At 41.0% G+C, this 16,123-nt stretch overlaps 1 long non-coding RNA gene across 1 annotated transcript; it reads right to left on the minus strand.

Annotated features, from left to right (window-relative positions):
* Positions 1–282: 282 nt before the first annotated feature.
* On the minus strand, positions 283–11,899 carry LOC137663426 (uncharacterized). The gene is made up of 3 exons (XR_011048185.1): positions 11,710–11,899; positions 4,252–4,385; positions 283–1,966 (listed from the first exon to the last, which is right to left on the minus strand). It is a non-coding gene; the product is annotated as an uncharacterized lncRNA (long non-coding RNA).
* Positions 11,900–16,123: the final 4,224 nt, after the last annotated feature.

Here is a 16,123-nt window from a genome sequence, read left to right on the forward strand (position 1 = left end):
TGGATCACACTTCATGCACTTAAACCCCCTGAAGAGGAGCCTAGGCACACACTGAGGTGCTGAGCATGCCTGGGGCTTCTCCTCTGCAAAGTGTGGTGTCAGCCTCTTCATACAGGTCTGCAGACGGGGATGATCAGCAATGCTGGTCTGGAAAGAGGGCAAGGGTGACAGCTTAGCTGATAGCATATACTTACCCTGGGATGTTGCCAAGCTCTTGATCTGCTCCTGTGTGCATCACTCCTGAGCTGTCAAAGCTGTGACTGAGTCCTGAGACCAGGCACTTAGGAGACCTCTGAGAAATTTATTTCCCCTGTGAGTAAGGTAGTTCACTTTAGGACACTTCAGAAGCAGGAAAATAATAATTTGAGAACTAAAGGCAGCTATGATAAAGGTATAGAGAATTATGAATGTCAAAAAGGAGGCCAAGAAAGCACTGCTGGTCAGACTTTTTGGTAATAAAAAATAAATTGGCAGCCATTGAATGAAATTACAAAGCAACACATTGTGAGTGGGTGAAAGGTAATGTTGTTTACAAAATGTATAATTAAACCATGATATTCACTGCTACAGAGATTGAGAGGGATGGCTCTCCAGGTTCAAGAAGTGATTCAGCACTAAATAAAAAGAACATCTGCAAGGACACTAGCTAAATACTATTACAAGGGCTATCAATCCTCATGCTTCAGGGCATGGTTACCTGCTGAGGTCAGGATGAAATTTCTTCATGGTATAGCACTAAAAAGTAAAATGCATTATTGGGCATTTATGGGTATTGGATACCTTATTAGATGATCCTTTAATCTGTTCCACTATGCAATTCTTTTGTTCCTCCATATAACAAATCAGTGAAGCATTTAGGTGTGTGCTTAAATTCCATTTTGAAATCAATAGGACTTAAACATGTGCATAAATGTAAGTGTACAATTAAGTGCTTTCCAGAATAGATATATTAAGCAGCTACTTAAATTTTTAGCTGTATTGAAGTGGTTTTTCATTCTGGACTGATGTTTCAGTGCCCAAATCACACACGGAAACCAGTAGAGCTTACTGTATCTCAGATATTATCAACTGACTTTGCAGAAACTCCATACAACAACATGTTGCCAGTTCTAAAAAATTTCAACATTTCATCTCAAAACCCCATGAATTTGTGAGTACAGCTCTACAGTTCATTCATACAGACAATCCAATATGCATATAGACATAATCACACTGGTCTAAAATAGTTAGTGTCTTCATCTTCGGGCTTTCTTTGGTGTGAATAAAATGAGCTTTGCCACCTGTTATATTCTCCTCCCTTGTATTTGCATCCTACTGGTTCATCCTCTAGTTCTAGGTAAGGAGGCAGCCAGGCATTGAAGATCTCTTTGAAGATTTAGGTTTCGCTTTAAACTTTGAAGCCTATCCTTTTTAATCTTCCTTTCTTCTTGGAGGAGTTATCACTCAGTCCCAACAGTCTTTCAGGGTCAGTAGCAGGGCTCTGTATACAGGGGAAACACAGTGCCAATCTGATCTTTTTACTGAGTCAGGACATAGTAGACACTCCCCCTGTGGGAAGGGGTTTCACCTGGAGAAGGTCATATAGAAGTATAAAGAGAAGCTTGAGTGTTATTCACAGTTCTTCTCAAATGTTGCTAACAGGTGGTTAAAGAGTTTGACAGACACAGGAGACCTGGGCAACTGATGTCGCTGAAGGATAGATGTTACCAAAAACCCAGGTTCTTTCAGCCTATAGTGTTATTCAGTTAAAAGGCTACTTAAAATATTGCCATAATGGTGGGAGATGTTCCTCTCCTGTGGGTCTGTCTTTCCTGTTTTCCTTGCTTGACCAATTGCTCCTTGCAGAGGGGTTGCAGTGACTCACCAGAGGGTGGCTTGGAGAGCTTCAGCGATGTGCAGCAGGCAGTAATTCTTCCTTCTAGAGGCTGAATGTTCAGCCTGAGCAGCACTCGTACAGACCTACATGCTGAGATCAAGGGAACATTTCCAATGACTTATGGAGGAGCTGGAACTAGGCCTTTATGGAATACTAAATAATTAAATCAGACCTCATGTACAGGCGAAATACATCTCTAACACTTAAGAATCAGCACTTAATAGCACACAGAAAGGCATAGTTTTCAGTCTGTATAGGTAGATATTATAGATCTGTGCTAATAAAAAAAACATAAATTGAGGGATTTTTATTAAACAGCTCTTTTCTTCTCCTGATAGTTAAACATAAAAGTAAAGATGTTGTCTGGTGTAGTCAGACATACATCTTGAATTGCTACTTGCTCCCAACTTCATTTAAGATAAAATTTAAACTACTTGGTTTAAATGCAGTCTTAGATACCTATAAAACACTGAGTTGCAGGAAGTGTTAAGCAGGTGCTCTCTGCAATTCTGTTCTACTTACTTAAGTAATTTCTAGTTCAGTGTTCAGAAGGTACCCAACCTTGTGCCTGACCAACCTGATAAACTTCTATTCTGTGATAACCAAAAGCCACAAGCACAATTGCATGTCTTAGCCTAGGCTTTTCTGTTTAAGTCACCAAAGAGGAAGTTAAAATCCTTCTAAAGAAGTTTTCATGTACTGGAAGATTCCCTTTATCCTTTAGGAAGCTCTAGTGACAGTATGTTGAGAGCTCCCTTGCACATGCAATGTTCTCCATAGTCTTAGTAATGTGTTCTAGCTCAGGATTTCCTGAACTTCTAAACAATTAGCATTTCCTATAGGACAGTATGTACACTTATGCTTTCCTTTTAATACGGATTTATAAGGACAGTATCAAAATGTGTCTTCAATGCTTCTACAGTGTTCATATTTTCGCATTTCCACTCTGCTCCCATCAGACAGAGCTCTACATCTCTTTCCTCCCCAGCTCTCATTTTGTGAGAGGGCTGCAGAGGATCAGCACTCTCTGGGTTAACACTCAACACAAGTGAAAATCTTTATCTCACAGTGTGTGGGAGAAATTGGATTTGAAATGGCTACAGAGGGTCATCAGTTCTTCACATGGGCATAGCATGAGTCTCCCATAAACTGAAACATAGCCAGCGCTGCACAGATTCATCTGAAGAGGTTATTATTAGGGAACTGGAGGTGTTTTCAAAGGCAGAGATGTAATTTATCATGATTAGGTTTTGTTAGCAAGGAATTTAGACAGTTTCTGTTACTGCAACCTAATAAGTAATTTTATCAGCATATTTTATTTCCTTGGCTGCTGACACCTCAGCAGCCCTCATACCCTCTTAGTACTACATGGCAGGAAAACAACTGACAAATAAAAAGAAATCATTGGTCGTGAACTCATTGAAATTGCATATTCCATCTGGGAAGCTTGGATAATGCAGCTCAGTAGTAAAGCAGAGTCCATTAAAGGTATACAGGCCTCTTGCTCTCTCTCTGTCTCATCTACTGTATATAGAAGGAAGAATCTGTTACTGAGGGAACACATCATGAAATCCTACCCAGCTGCCTAGCTGTAGGGGGAACTGGTAGCAGTGTTTCTGGATACAGAACAGGCAAGGGTCCTAAGAGGAAGCTTCGGGTAAGTGAGAGCAGAGCTGGGCCTTCCTGCCTTCCACCCTTCCCAAATATTGGAAGACTTGCACAGATATCTACCTTACCCTAGTTAAACCTCTAGACCTCTGCCCAACCTGGAGTCGTAAGCAGCTGCTTGCCCCTCTTAGAAAAATCGGCTCCCATTAGGTCTTGCAAGATCAATTTCTCCTGGTTCAGCTCATCTCTGCTGTTGCTAAATAATTAACCACTTATTTTGCAAGTACTTTATATCTTTTCCTGTCACTGCATCTCCAACCACACATGCAAACAGAAGGGCAATTAAAAGCGCATTTACCTGTGACCCTCAGAGATTGCCACATCTTTGAGAGTCAATATATTTTGCTTCTACTGGACTAGCAGAGAAGCAAATTCCAGGGTTTAAGAGCACCAAGGAAAAGTAACCTGCAGCCAGAACAGCCAGATCTCCAATATGGAGACTATATGTAGAAAAGCTCAAGCTTTTTTCCAATTCTTGTAACGAGCAAAAACAGTCTTAGGAAGGGAAACCATAGCCCACAGCTGGAAAGGCTTTGTAAATCAGAGACAACTTCTCAAATTGTTCCTAAAAGCTGTGAAAAAAATGGACAAGTACAGAAGGGATTTTCCATTTCCTTTAACCACCACAACGGAGTTAGCAGGCAGCTGTGCCCTATCCCAGACAGAAACAGCTTGGCACAGCCAGGAGGCCAGAAGAGGAAGAATACCTGTTATAAGCACAGGGCCAGATTTAGTTGGATGTGTAAGGAGGTGGTATCAGGCCATGTGGGGGACGCCATCCTTCCTGTCGCTCTCATCGCTCCCCAAGTGCTGCAGGCCTGATCTGTGGACACCAGCTCTTCTAGAAACAGATGAAAATTTTCCACTTAAATATTTTTGTACTGGAAAAAATCAGAATTTGTGTTGGTTCAGTTTATTTTAATGAAACAAAGAGTGTGGGTAGAAAGTGAACCCTTTCCTTGAGTTTTACATTTCATAGGTCAATCGAACCCCAGGAAAACTGAAAGGCAGGCAAGGAAGGAATCAGTGAAGTGGGGGAGATAATTTTTAAATTCTGATTGCTAAAATTGAAAGGAAAATATCACCAAGAGGAAGGAGAGAAAATTTTTTTTGTAAATTCCTAGGAAAATCCTCATTTCTGGAAAAGTTGTCTTTGGAAAGAGAATGAGAGGTACTTTTGCGGCCACCACATCTGCACCACAGCTGTCTCATGTTCTCTGTGATCACATATACAGACAACAAGTGGGACAAGCCTGGATGGCCTACTCCTGAAGGTCATTGACACAAATGATCAGCTGCCTAAACTTTTCTTTGGTGATTATTAGCAAAGTAGGAAAGGAGCTACTGAAGGATAGTTCCTGCCCATTCTTGTCAGGATCAGTCAGGACATAGCAGGAACATGGTCTCAACAAATCGGTATAGAAAAATGGTCTGCCACCTTTACTGACAGGCACTAAATCGAACAAACCAGTGAGGTCTCAAGTACTGAAAATTATTTTGCAAAGGGTGAAAGATTTACAGAGCCCAAAAGAGCACCCCAGTCCCTCTTTTTCATCTCTTCATCTCTTTTTCATTCCACAAAACCAAAATCCAAGGGCTGAGAGGTATGCGTATGACTTCAGTATATACACACTGTGAACAGTCTAATCTGCAGGCTATATCACTTTCCTAATGTCTAAAAACTTAAACAGAAAAGCCAGAAGGAAACTCAGCCTGGAGAAGACATGACATCTTTCTGCTCTTGCAGAGCCAGTCCTTTCATCCCCACTCTGAGGCTACTTGTTCAAAGACTAGAACTGTATTTGAAAGGTACTTGTTATTTACAAGCAGCACCTTGGATTTAACAGCAGGTTAAGTATTTCCACTGATCAAAGCCTCACAGTGATTATGGCCACCAATGAGAAAAGCTCTTCTTAGCCTTGAAACAACCAAAGCAGAATATTTCCAAACATTGCACCCAAGCGCTTCTTCTTGGTCTGAACACTGCTCTGTGGAAAGCAAGGAATAGGTGAAGTCCCCAGAGGAGCCCTTCTGGGTGGCAGACCCTCTGTGAGGCTGAGTCAGCTGGAGCGATTCTGGTTCAACACTGAACTTGTTTAGCTTCGTTGACTTCAGTGAAATTACTGCTTGTTTTACACCAGCAAAAGCAGAGTTGGAGGCAGTGTGAAAGAAATCAGCAATAATGGGAAGGGATTGCTCAATCTGCCATTCAGTGGGCTTCTACCAATCAATGACAGTTGTGTGCATAGGAATACTCCAGTATAGCTAACAAAGCCTTTTACTAATGATACTACTAATCATACAGTACTAGTTATACTGTAATAATAGGTTCATAATTCATAAATAAACAATTATTTCTTTTTCTGCTTTGCAAAAATTTCTTGCTTTTGCTTCCAGGTTGAAAGTTGACTGGTCAGAAATCCTTGTTTCTCATCATTAGGCTCTATCTATCTGACACTCTTGGTGTCATTTCAGTTTTAAGGAAAGCATCTGTGCTGAGCTACATTGCTCAGGCTACAGAACGGTCAGAGAGAAGAGCAGGAAACAAGTGGACTGTGTAGGTTATATCCACCTGCCAATGTAAAAACTAACCCTGAGCCAGCCTTATTTGTCTTTTCAAACCACCTCATGTCAGATAGCAGGGCTCATGTCAGAGCACAGGATCCCTGCGAGGAACAAAGAGGGGAATTGATGCTCTCTGTGTGACAGGGAGTGGGAAAGGGTGGTGTGGCATTTGTGACGGCTTCCCTCATCCCAGGGAATTCACAGGACAGTTTTATAGCAGTTCAAAGTGAAAACTAAGAACAGTAGGAGAGGCAGGGCTAGAAAGAAGCCTTGGCTTTGGGTGCCTGTATCTGAAGGCAGGATATTGTCCTCGCAGAATATTTACCATGTACATAATTAAACCCCTAAGTGCCAGCTGAACTGGAAATCATGCTGTGTGGTGCTTCTCCTACCGTCTGAATGACTGTTAGACAGTTGGCTCTGTTTTGACACAAAAATGCAGTCCATCATAGGCCCATTCATCTGTCATCTGTTGCCTTCTTGTCTCTTTTCCCATTTAGTTGTGTGCAAGATGAAATGTTTTACTCCTGCTGCTTGTCTGTTTTTTTCACACTTCATTTTCTTTGCTGTTTTTTTATGTACCCACAATGAAATAGCCACATAGAGTTACATTGCCAGTCATAATTGTGGATTGAAGCTATATTGGCTTAAGAAATAAACAGCCATCTTTATATTTTCCCTTTCTGTTGCTCATTACAAAGCTGAAATGAACATATTATTAATTAGACTTCAGTCTCTGCCCTCCTCCCTTCACTTTAAATAACTAGTAGAAGAGCAGGGGGAAAGTTACCAGGCATTGTTATACATTCATTACTGTGACATATTAAGCAGAGAGCCAAAGTAATGATAGAGTAATGCAGCCAAAGAAAATTACCTGTATTATATTGTCATAGGCGACTGAGACACAGTCAGTTACATGTATACAAACCACAGGAATTGTTTAAAGAGCAAGTAATTACAGGGCCAGGGGAGAGGGAGTTTTAGATAAATACTTCCATGAATTATTTACTGTAAGACTGTGGAAGACTTTTTCCTGAAAATAATTGCAAAAAGTAGCCACAAATCAGGCTATTTGCTGAACTGGTCTAAAGTAATGAATACGTATATATTTCTGTGCTGGACTCTGCCAGAACTATCTGACCCGCTCTGGCAATGACAGAAGTTCTCATTTTGTGTATTTTTATTCCTCAGTGCTGAAGCAAATAAAATAAATGTTTATCCAGGAACTTAACGTCTATGTGACCCTCTTGATTTGCAGGGACAAAAAACTCCCAAACCTTGGAATATTGCCTTCTGCCCTCTTGGTGTTTTTTTACATACTACATGACAGCTCCTGAAGCCTGCCTCTTCCTATGAAATTTTCTCCTTTTCAGACAGTGAAAACGATGAAGAAACTTTTGAGATCTCCTAGAGTACTCATGATTCATCATGAGTCATGATGCCTTAATTTTGGAGTACCCTAAACATGAAGGTTAAAATCAACTTTAATTTCTTTAAGGAAATAGCTGAGACCGGATTTGCAAATATTTTTAGGCATCAGAAGATTCAAGAAAATGCTTAACAAGATTTTTAAAAGATCTTGATGTGGTTAGGCACAGGATTCATATCACAGACACATAAAAATTAGGCACTTAATTCAAGCATATCCTCCAGTTAGTTCCATCATCAATGGAATCAGAGGGGTTCCTCCAGAGGAAAATTCAGTCCATCAAACGAGAGGTGAGAGGAACATCCATATCTCTCCAATAACTGGAGATGCCCATGTTTCTCTGAGGGTAAGCAGGATGAATCCCCCCTGGATGGCCAGCTCCTGTTGGAAAACCTGCCCCTCAGCCACTCTCTAGCCACGACAGCTCTGCAGCAGCAGTGCTTCTGCCCAGCTGTAAACCAGGCCTGTGTACTCATCCCGCAGTACTGCATATCACCCTGTGTGAGACCAGTTTTGGAAAGAAACAGGAAACACACAGCAGACGTGGGTTATGAGATGCCCTTCCTTTAAAATCCCTCAGCATAGTTCCCATGCCTCCAGGGCCCGGGCGCAGCTGCAGCAACGTCAGTGTGCAGCTCCCATCTGGGTCATGGCTGAAGCCAGGCGTAAGCAAAATATTTCTGCATGAACCAGTCTTTGCCATCTCTGGTTTCCTCTCTCCCAGAACCAGTGGAATTAGAGGCTTCTATCATGGTGTCTGGGCGGCACCTGAGCAGGCAGACCTGCTGCAGGCTTCAGCGGGCACCTTGATGGGCACCTCCTGCTCCCAACAGTCACAGCCAGACATCCCTCATGTCATGCTCATCATGGCACAGACTATCTTCCCTCCAGTCTCTCTGTCTGCCCATGAAATTGTACTTCTGCAAAATAACCAGAGTATCCTCTGGACAAAAATGAAGTAACTCAGTAGAAAGGGAGATAATTAGGATTAAGAACAAGCAACTCCTGGATGCTCATTGTTCTATGATGTGCACTGATTTTCTGGGGGAAATCTGTGTATAAAGATGAAGATGCTATCTCTTAGAGATACTCTGACACAAGGTTCATCAGAGCTTGAAAAGCCACTATATTGCTACCAAAATGTATCAGACTGCATGCCAAACTCCCACTGGCTCTCACCCAGATTCCAAGCTGCCTGAGGAATTATTAGTTTAAAAGCTTCTTTAGATCTTGTCAGCTCCATCTAGCTCACCATGTATATAGATAAGATTCACACTTCCTGACAAAGGAGATGGGATCTGACTCCAGGGTTCCCCATCCTCTTTTAATAATGCAGATTGTTAATGGATGTAATGAGGGTTGGTCAGGAGGTTTGTTTTTTTTTTGCTATTAAATATATTGAACTGAAAATTACCAGAAAACTTTTTTGGTTTTGTAACAAAAGATGCAAGTTAAAAAAATTATTCAAGAATTTTTCAGTGAAGGAGTAGGGTCACAATGCCAGGGCTACATAAGAGAGAAGGCAGTCAAAATCAAATAAAATATTTAAAAATTATTAAAGTTAAATATTTTTCTTTCCTTTGAACTAGTTTTTGTGTATGGAGAGGGTTTCTCACTATGAACATTTTCAAGAGATTGATTTCTCTGGTTTTGTTTAGGGTAGGAAAAAATCTGAAATTTCGAAAAATATGGGATTTCAAGTGTTTCCCACTCACATCATTAAAATCAAAAAAGCAGAACTGACTTACTCATATGTAATTTGAGCAACATAAACTTCAGATACCTCTGTCTGCACTGACCAGAACACCAACACGGTGATTTTACCTGTTCTATTTATTTTCACACAGTTAAATTTTCCCAAGCTGGTATTTAATGCTCTACGTGGGACCTTGCTAATGCTCTCTATTAACTGTCCTCTGAGAGTTCCGTGCATTCACATTAACACTACCGGTGATATGACATTTCAGGCAGTCAAAATATGTCTTTATGAAACAGCAAAAAGACAAATCTGTGACTGTGTGAAAGAACAACAAGCTTTTAACTTTCAGAGATTATGAAAAAGAAAAGAAAAACCTCTCTAGGGTTTGTCTAACAACCCTAATTCAGCAGATGAACACAGCTCCCCTTCTGCAAAGGGAGCTGTGTTCATTACCGTGTTAGTTCATTAGAGGTGAGGTGGCAACACTTCTGCCGCACGCGGTTGAATCACACCCCACAGCCTCCACGGATATCAGGCAATTGCTCACTCGCTTCTTTGCTGATGAAGCAGACATGCTGACATTTGAGCCTGAGCATCCACTAATGCAAGGGCGGCTCTGCTCCACTTCGAGATGCTGAGCCTCCCTGTAAATTGTCTCCTTTTGCCATCCCACTCCTCCCCTGCCTGGCCCACTCTGCCACGTTGGGTTATCCTACTCCCATGTTTCTATTGTAGCTCAGACCCAATCCCCCAGTGATCCACATCCTCCTGGGCCTGTGGTACCCCTCAAGGGCTGCCTGGATGATTGCACAGATGTTTAGCTGGAGCAAACTGGCATGGTCCGCTTCTCCCACTCCTGACTGTAAACCTGTCACAGAGGATCTGAGCTGCTTAAGCACTCTCTAATACATCAGGGAGGCTGGAAGCGCAGGCACAAATTCCTGTTTCCTTCTCAATTTCTGATTAAACACACAGACAGAGGAGTCTGAAAGCCAAGAGAGAGGGGAGGGAAGTGAGGAAAGAAAAAGTGAAAGGAGAGAAACCTCCTCGGCCCTTTTCTAGCTACCAAGAATGCTGCTGTCTTTTCTAAATTCATTGTGCTTTTCTTTAGGTTCTGGATGAAAAGTTCCAAAATAGCATAAGGTAAGGTCAAACAATTGCTCCAGGATAACAGTAATATCAAAAAACAAATGCTGTGTTGTGTTATCATCAATTAGCAATTGCTTCCACTGTGACAAATGGTCTCTGAATCACCATACTTCCAGGGTAAGGAATACGTAGTGAGTAATTGTGAGTTACGTACATCTGAAGTGTTTATGTAAATACTTATTGTTAATATTAACAACAACAATAATGACAATAGAGAATCCCCTGTTTTGCATGGTTGTGGTTGCTGAGAACAGCTGTTTTAATGAGACATCTGCCAGTGAAACAATCTAGCCTGAGGATAATGAATAACTGTTACTTAACTGAGACAGTATTAGCATAAACTCTGCTTAATGGGGACACATTTGGCCAGTGAATAGTGATTTCTTTGTACTTATCTAGGTGTTTAATAGCGAAAGTTACGAGCTTGTGGCAAAAATAAGTGAACGAATGAATAGTCATATAGTAAATACTGTGATTTTTCTGGTTGCTTTAGTTTGAAATACCTTAAAGGGATCTTGTCAGAGAGTGAATTATTCAAAACTTAGGGAATGTTTGTGATGGGTGCTTGGAAATGCTGAAACATTGATGATCATTGAGAGTCTTTGTCCTCATCTTTTACTAAAGAAATTATTAAAATATGAAGACACTATCATTTGTATCCCTATTTTATGGCATTATTTTCTCTCATCTGAATCTTTCCACATATTCATTATGCAGGTATATGCACATATGCATGTTTAACCCACCTTACTCTGGATTGTTTCAAAGCTAGGTAAACCAAATATCCAGAATGGCATTTCAGGTAGGAAATTGTGTTCTGATAGGCTCTGCTCAGCAGAATTCCTAAATTTTTCTAGTTCCTATATAGATGTGTTTCAGAGTGCTGAGACAACTGCATAAAAACTTTATGCTGTGGTGGGGAAGCACAGTGGTATGTTGTAATCAAAGTTATAGACACAATTTTTGTAGACTACTCATTGTCCATGCAAGAAAAGCTTGCTTGTAAGTAATAACGCTATTTGCTTTCAAGGGAGATGGACTCTGTGTGTGTGTGTGTGTGTGTGTGCTGCTACCCCCTGGCTTTAAAAAAAATGCTAGCTAAGACTATGTTCTCTATGAAATAAACTAGAATAATGAGGTTAAATGAGAGACCAATGCAATATGATTCAATTTATTTGGCCAGACCTATGAATGAAATGAATATGAACCACGGGACCTTTGAACACTGTGAAAAGCTATCCGCTATTTCTCTTGAGGAAACTAAATGAATCCTTTCTCAGATAGGATAAGAGAGACTGTTACCATATTAGTGAAAGAGTTTACCTGTTTTAGAAGAATGCCAGATAGTCCTTCCTCTCACATTTACAGCCGTCTTTTCCTGCATATAAAAAATGCAGCTCCTGTCATGTGGTGACTTTAAAAGTATAAGAGAGCCCTTGGGATCTGGAAGGTGGAGAAGACTTCGGTCACCTGTAAGTGACTGATGTCACTTGCAATCCTGACACCTGCCTTCATTCTGGAACATAGAAATGACAGAATTCCCATCTGGCAAATGTTAAAAAAAATTGACAATTATTTTGAAGGTACAGAAATACCTTGTTTCATTGTATTGATTACTTGATATATTGATATAGCAACATATATGTACCATTCCTATAGTGGGTCTAGTGTTAGAAATGTCGGGTGAGAATCATTTGTAATAGAGGCATGCATGTTTGAGCAAGGCAAGTAGACTCCCTTTTAAGCAGAAATTTTAGGCTGTGATTCATTTGACCTATTTTAGACACCTACACAAAGACAAGATGAATTTGGAGAAGTGAATCATACCCATCGTGTCTATACTGCTCTGGTCTCTTGTTGAAACTGCAGCAGAGTTTCTGGGTGCTGCTCTAATTTCCTCAAGTTAGAACGCCCCCAGTAAAGTTCTCCAACAAGTAACAAGAATCAGAGCCACCTTTGGAGTTTGCTAGCATAGCTATGTTGCTCAGAAAAGGGAAAGAGTCTTGCTGCCGATGGCTTTTCTGACAGCAGTCCTAAACTCAGTTATATCGGCAGTTTGGTGGGACAGCGATATTGATTTTGGAAAGTAAGACAAGCCCTACTGTCAAAAGACTTCTTTCACAAGGACAAGTTTTCTTGTATACATTTGGGGTCCATCATGAGCAGGGAACTACTACTCCTTTCAGCACCTGAGGTGGGACTGAAGAAGCTTTGAAACAGGAAAAAGACGCTTTTGTCTGGCTGAATGTAGGTGACTGCTGTTTGCCCAAGAGCTGAGATCAGCACTCACAGAGGATAGTGTCCTCACTCCATAGCACTCCACTTCCCATCAAACATTTATGTGAATGAGTTGGGGCAACACTATTTGGTGGCCTGGCCACCTCTAGCCCAGGTCTAATGAATCAAGCCAGTCTGCTTTTAATTCCACTTTTCATCATGCTCGTTGTCATGCCTGGCCTGGGAAAAATCTCAGAACAGTTTAGATTGGAAGGGACCTCAGTAGGTCATCTGGTCCAACCTTCTTGCTCAAAACTGACTTCAAATTTACATCAGGTTTCTCAAAGCCTCATCCAGTCAAGTTTTCACTGTGTCTGTGGATGGGGATTTCAAGCAACAGCTCTATTCAGCATAGAGGCTGCAAATCTTGCTTACCTCTGTGTAGCCATAGGCTGATTTTGAGTAAAGGGCTTCTTCATGGCCTGCTGCAAAATCACAGATGAAATATGCCAATGTACATTTAGCGTGTTACAAAGCACTAGCAAAATGATACACAACTAAAAGGTCCAAGGACAAATGAAGAGAAGGTGTTGCCCTGCATAGAGAAAGCACTAGGGGAACTTGCACAATACAGCTATTTGGGGAACTGGCACTGAACTGAACTCTTACTTGCTCCAGCTTCACAGACTTACTCTTGGCCAGATATCTAAACCATTTGGCTCAATAGCATTCCAGAAACAGCCACATTTTCAAAGTGATGCAACAGGGAAATAAATTACCTCTATTATGTGAAAAGCAATGGGTGTGCAATCTCTGAGAAGAATGAATTTTGTGAGCAAGATACTGAATTTGCCTTGGAAAACTCAAATACCAACAAATACAGGTCATTGTGCATGCACTAAATATATATGCAGGTTTGAGCACAAAGCTATATCCAGACAACATGAGCATTTCATTATGGTTTGAGGACTCTTTGGACAGCTTTGAATTTCTTGCTGGAATTTAAAAACTAGTGCTGTGGCTGACTGTCTCAAAGAGCAGCAAGTCAGACATAAATTGTCATGGTTCGTATGAAATATTTTATCCTTAGTTATTTTAAGAACTAACTAAAAAACTTCATTTTATTGGTTCCTCTTTCAGCTAACCCCTTGCAGCTCCTCTGCACCCTTCAGAAACATTGAAGAGAACTGATTCCATCCAGGATGTGGTTGTTCCTTTATCATGTCCTAAGGTATGCGTGCTTGAATCAGAGGGTTCATACTAATGGCTTTCACTGTCCTTGATCTTGAAGGGACATCAAACTTTTGTGTACAATTGTGAACATGAATTCTCTACAAGGGGGGCTGTGTTCTCAGAACGGAACTCCAACCCATAAACCTCTTGCTCCAGTCACAGAAAGATCACACAGCTGCTGAAATTGCTTTAGCCCTCCCAACCTCTGGCCAATACAAGGCTCGTGTACTTTGACTGCGAACACTACTGAAGTCCATTAATGGCCTGCTTTTATTACATTCTTTCTCATTCGCAGAAGTAATTACCAGAGATGTGTACTTTCTCTGTGACTCTTCTCACTTGAGCTCTCCCCAGAGCCAGAAGGACAGTGCATATTCATATTGAGGAATTAAGATCAACCCTTCATCCTGACACTGCATTTTCACAAGTATTTTTGGAGATAACAGGGAAGAAGCTTCTTCATAAACTTAAAAAACCACGAAACCTTTAGTGAGGGATCAATACTTTCTTATTCTGTGTCCAGCCAAGGAATATACTTATTGTGTGATCCTCTTTGTAAATTACAAACAATTTTTTGGCCTGATAATTGCTCTGTGTACTCTCCTGAAGAGCTGTAAGATCTCCTGCTAGGGGCAGTATGGGATTATTTGTATGATTGCTAACAAAATGGGGTTCTGATCTAGGAGTGAGGTTCTCAGGTGTGCTCACGTTACTGCTAAAAACAATAAGAAAAGTCATCTAGAAGGATTGCTGGAGGTGCCTTAAAGGAGGTCTTTTGACACCTCTGTTATGAGTAGAGGAGCTTCCTTTTCTAGATGCACACACACAATTTGGGGAGATTTTTCTCTTTCTTTTTTTCTTTTTTTCCCTCTGATTGAAGTAACCTTTCCACTATGTATGTAATCTATAAGTCAACAATCCTTCCTCTGCTGCAGGAGCTCAATTCATTGCTTAAGGGAAGAATAAAAAAGAAACACACACTGGATCAAAAAGAAACAAGACTGCAGGTCTCAGAGAGACTTGCCCTTGGCATTTCCTCTTGCCCTGCTCCCACAAGCAAGCAAGACTATAGGGGCCCTCTGTCAGTCTTATGGAAATACATTTAATCAGAAGTAAATGTTACCCTAATCCACAGGGGCCACAAAGAAAAATGTTGGTCTTCTAAAGTTGAAAGGAGTGATCTCAATTGTGGAAAGGGCAGTGGCAAGTTTGGGGAGGTTTTACTTGACTTCTCTTGATCTGGACTTTGCTGATAAATGCACACAAAGTGGCCAAACAAAGAATCTAATTATAAAGTGATTAAGAATGCTGAACCTGACAGTCCCCTTGACTGGCCAAATGTGTGTGCCCTGACTGTGTGAAACAGAGGGGCTCCTGCTCATGCTGTGCTCTGGTTGAATGTAAAATAAGATTTGGGGGACTTCAGCTTCCACTTCGGCAAACAAGAGGCTTCTGGCAAGAGTTGTGGCCATTGTACAGTTAGCCCATCATTCAAAGGAATCCTTTTCAGGGATGAGTTTTAAATATGTCAACAAATTATAGCACCCACATGTTTTTTTTTAACATTGCTTACCAGTTTTTCACATGCTATACATTGTCACTACAGCGTTTTATGATAATGGCATATCACAATTGAATGCACAGCGCTCTTTCTCCAGCAAGTCAGACTCCAACTATTTGAGCTAAAGGAAAACCTGTGCAAACTACCTTTGAGAGAGAACTTTAACACACATACGATCTGCCCACTGTCCAGGAAATTTATTGTAAGTTACCTGGTTTAGCCCACTAACTATTTATGTGCACAAGCAAATTGCTGACAGGAGCCCTCATGCCTAACTTTACAGTTTTAAAAAGTATTTTTAATCCAAACCACTTATTTGGTTTTGGCTTTTTTTTTCCCCTCAAAGATGTGTCCTCTGGCAAACAAACATCAGAAAATTGTCTCCTTAATCTTCTTGAGCACCCTAGCCTGGGCATTAGTGACCCAAAATTCCTCAGGCCTGGGGTGCTGACACCTTTAAGATTTTTCTGAAAGGACAAGAGAGACTTGGAGAATAAGGAGAGCTCTGAAAACCCTCTCCTGGCTCTCTCTCCACAACAGAAACAGTGGGAAGAAAAACTTCACATCAATTATCTCCTGCCTTTCTTCTACTTTCCCTCCCACCGGTCATCACCAAATGGGAAGGCCCTCCTATTCCAGAGGCAAATATCTCTGGAAGGTAAAATATTGCAGAAATTCCAGATTTTAATGGACAAGACCCCAGCTTTCCATGTCTTAGTCAGCGAC

The sequence above is a fragment of the Nyctibius grandis genome, chromosome 5 (assembly GCF_013368605.1).
Source record: "Nyctibius grandis isolate bNycGra1 chromosome 5, bNycGra1.pri, whole genome shotgun sequence".
Taxonomy (NCBI): domain Eukaryota; kingdom Metazoa; phylum Chordata; class Aves; order Nyctibiiformes; family Nyctibiidae; genus Nyctibius; species Nyctibius grandis.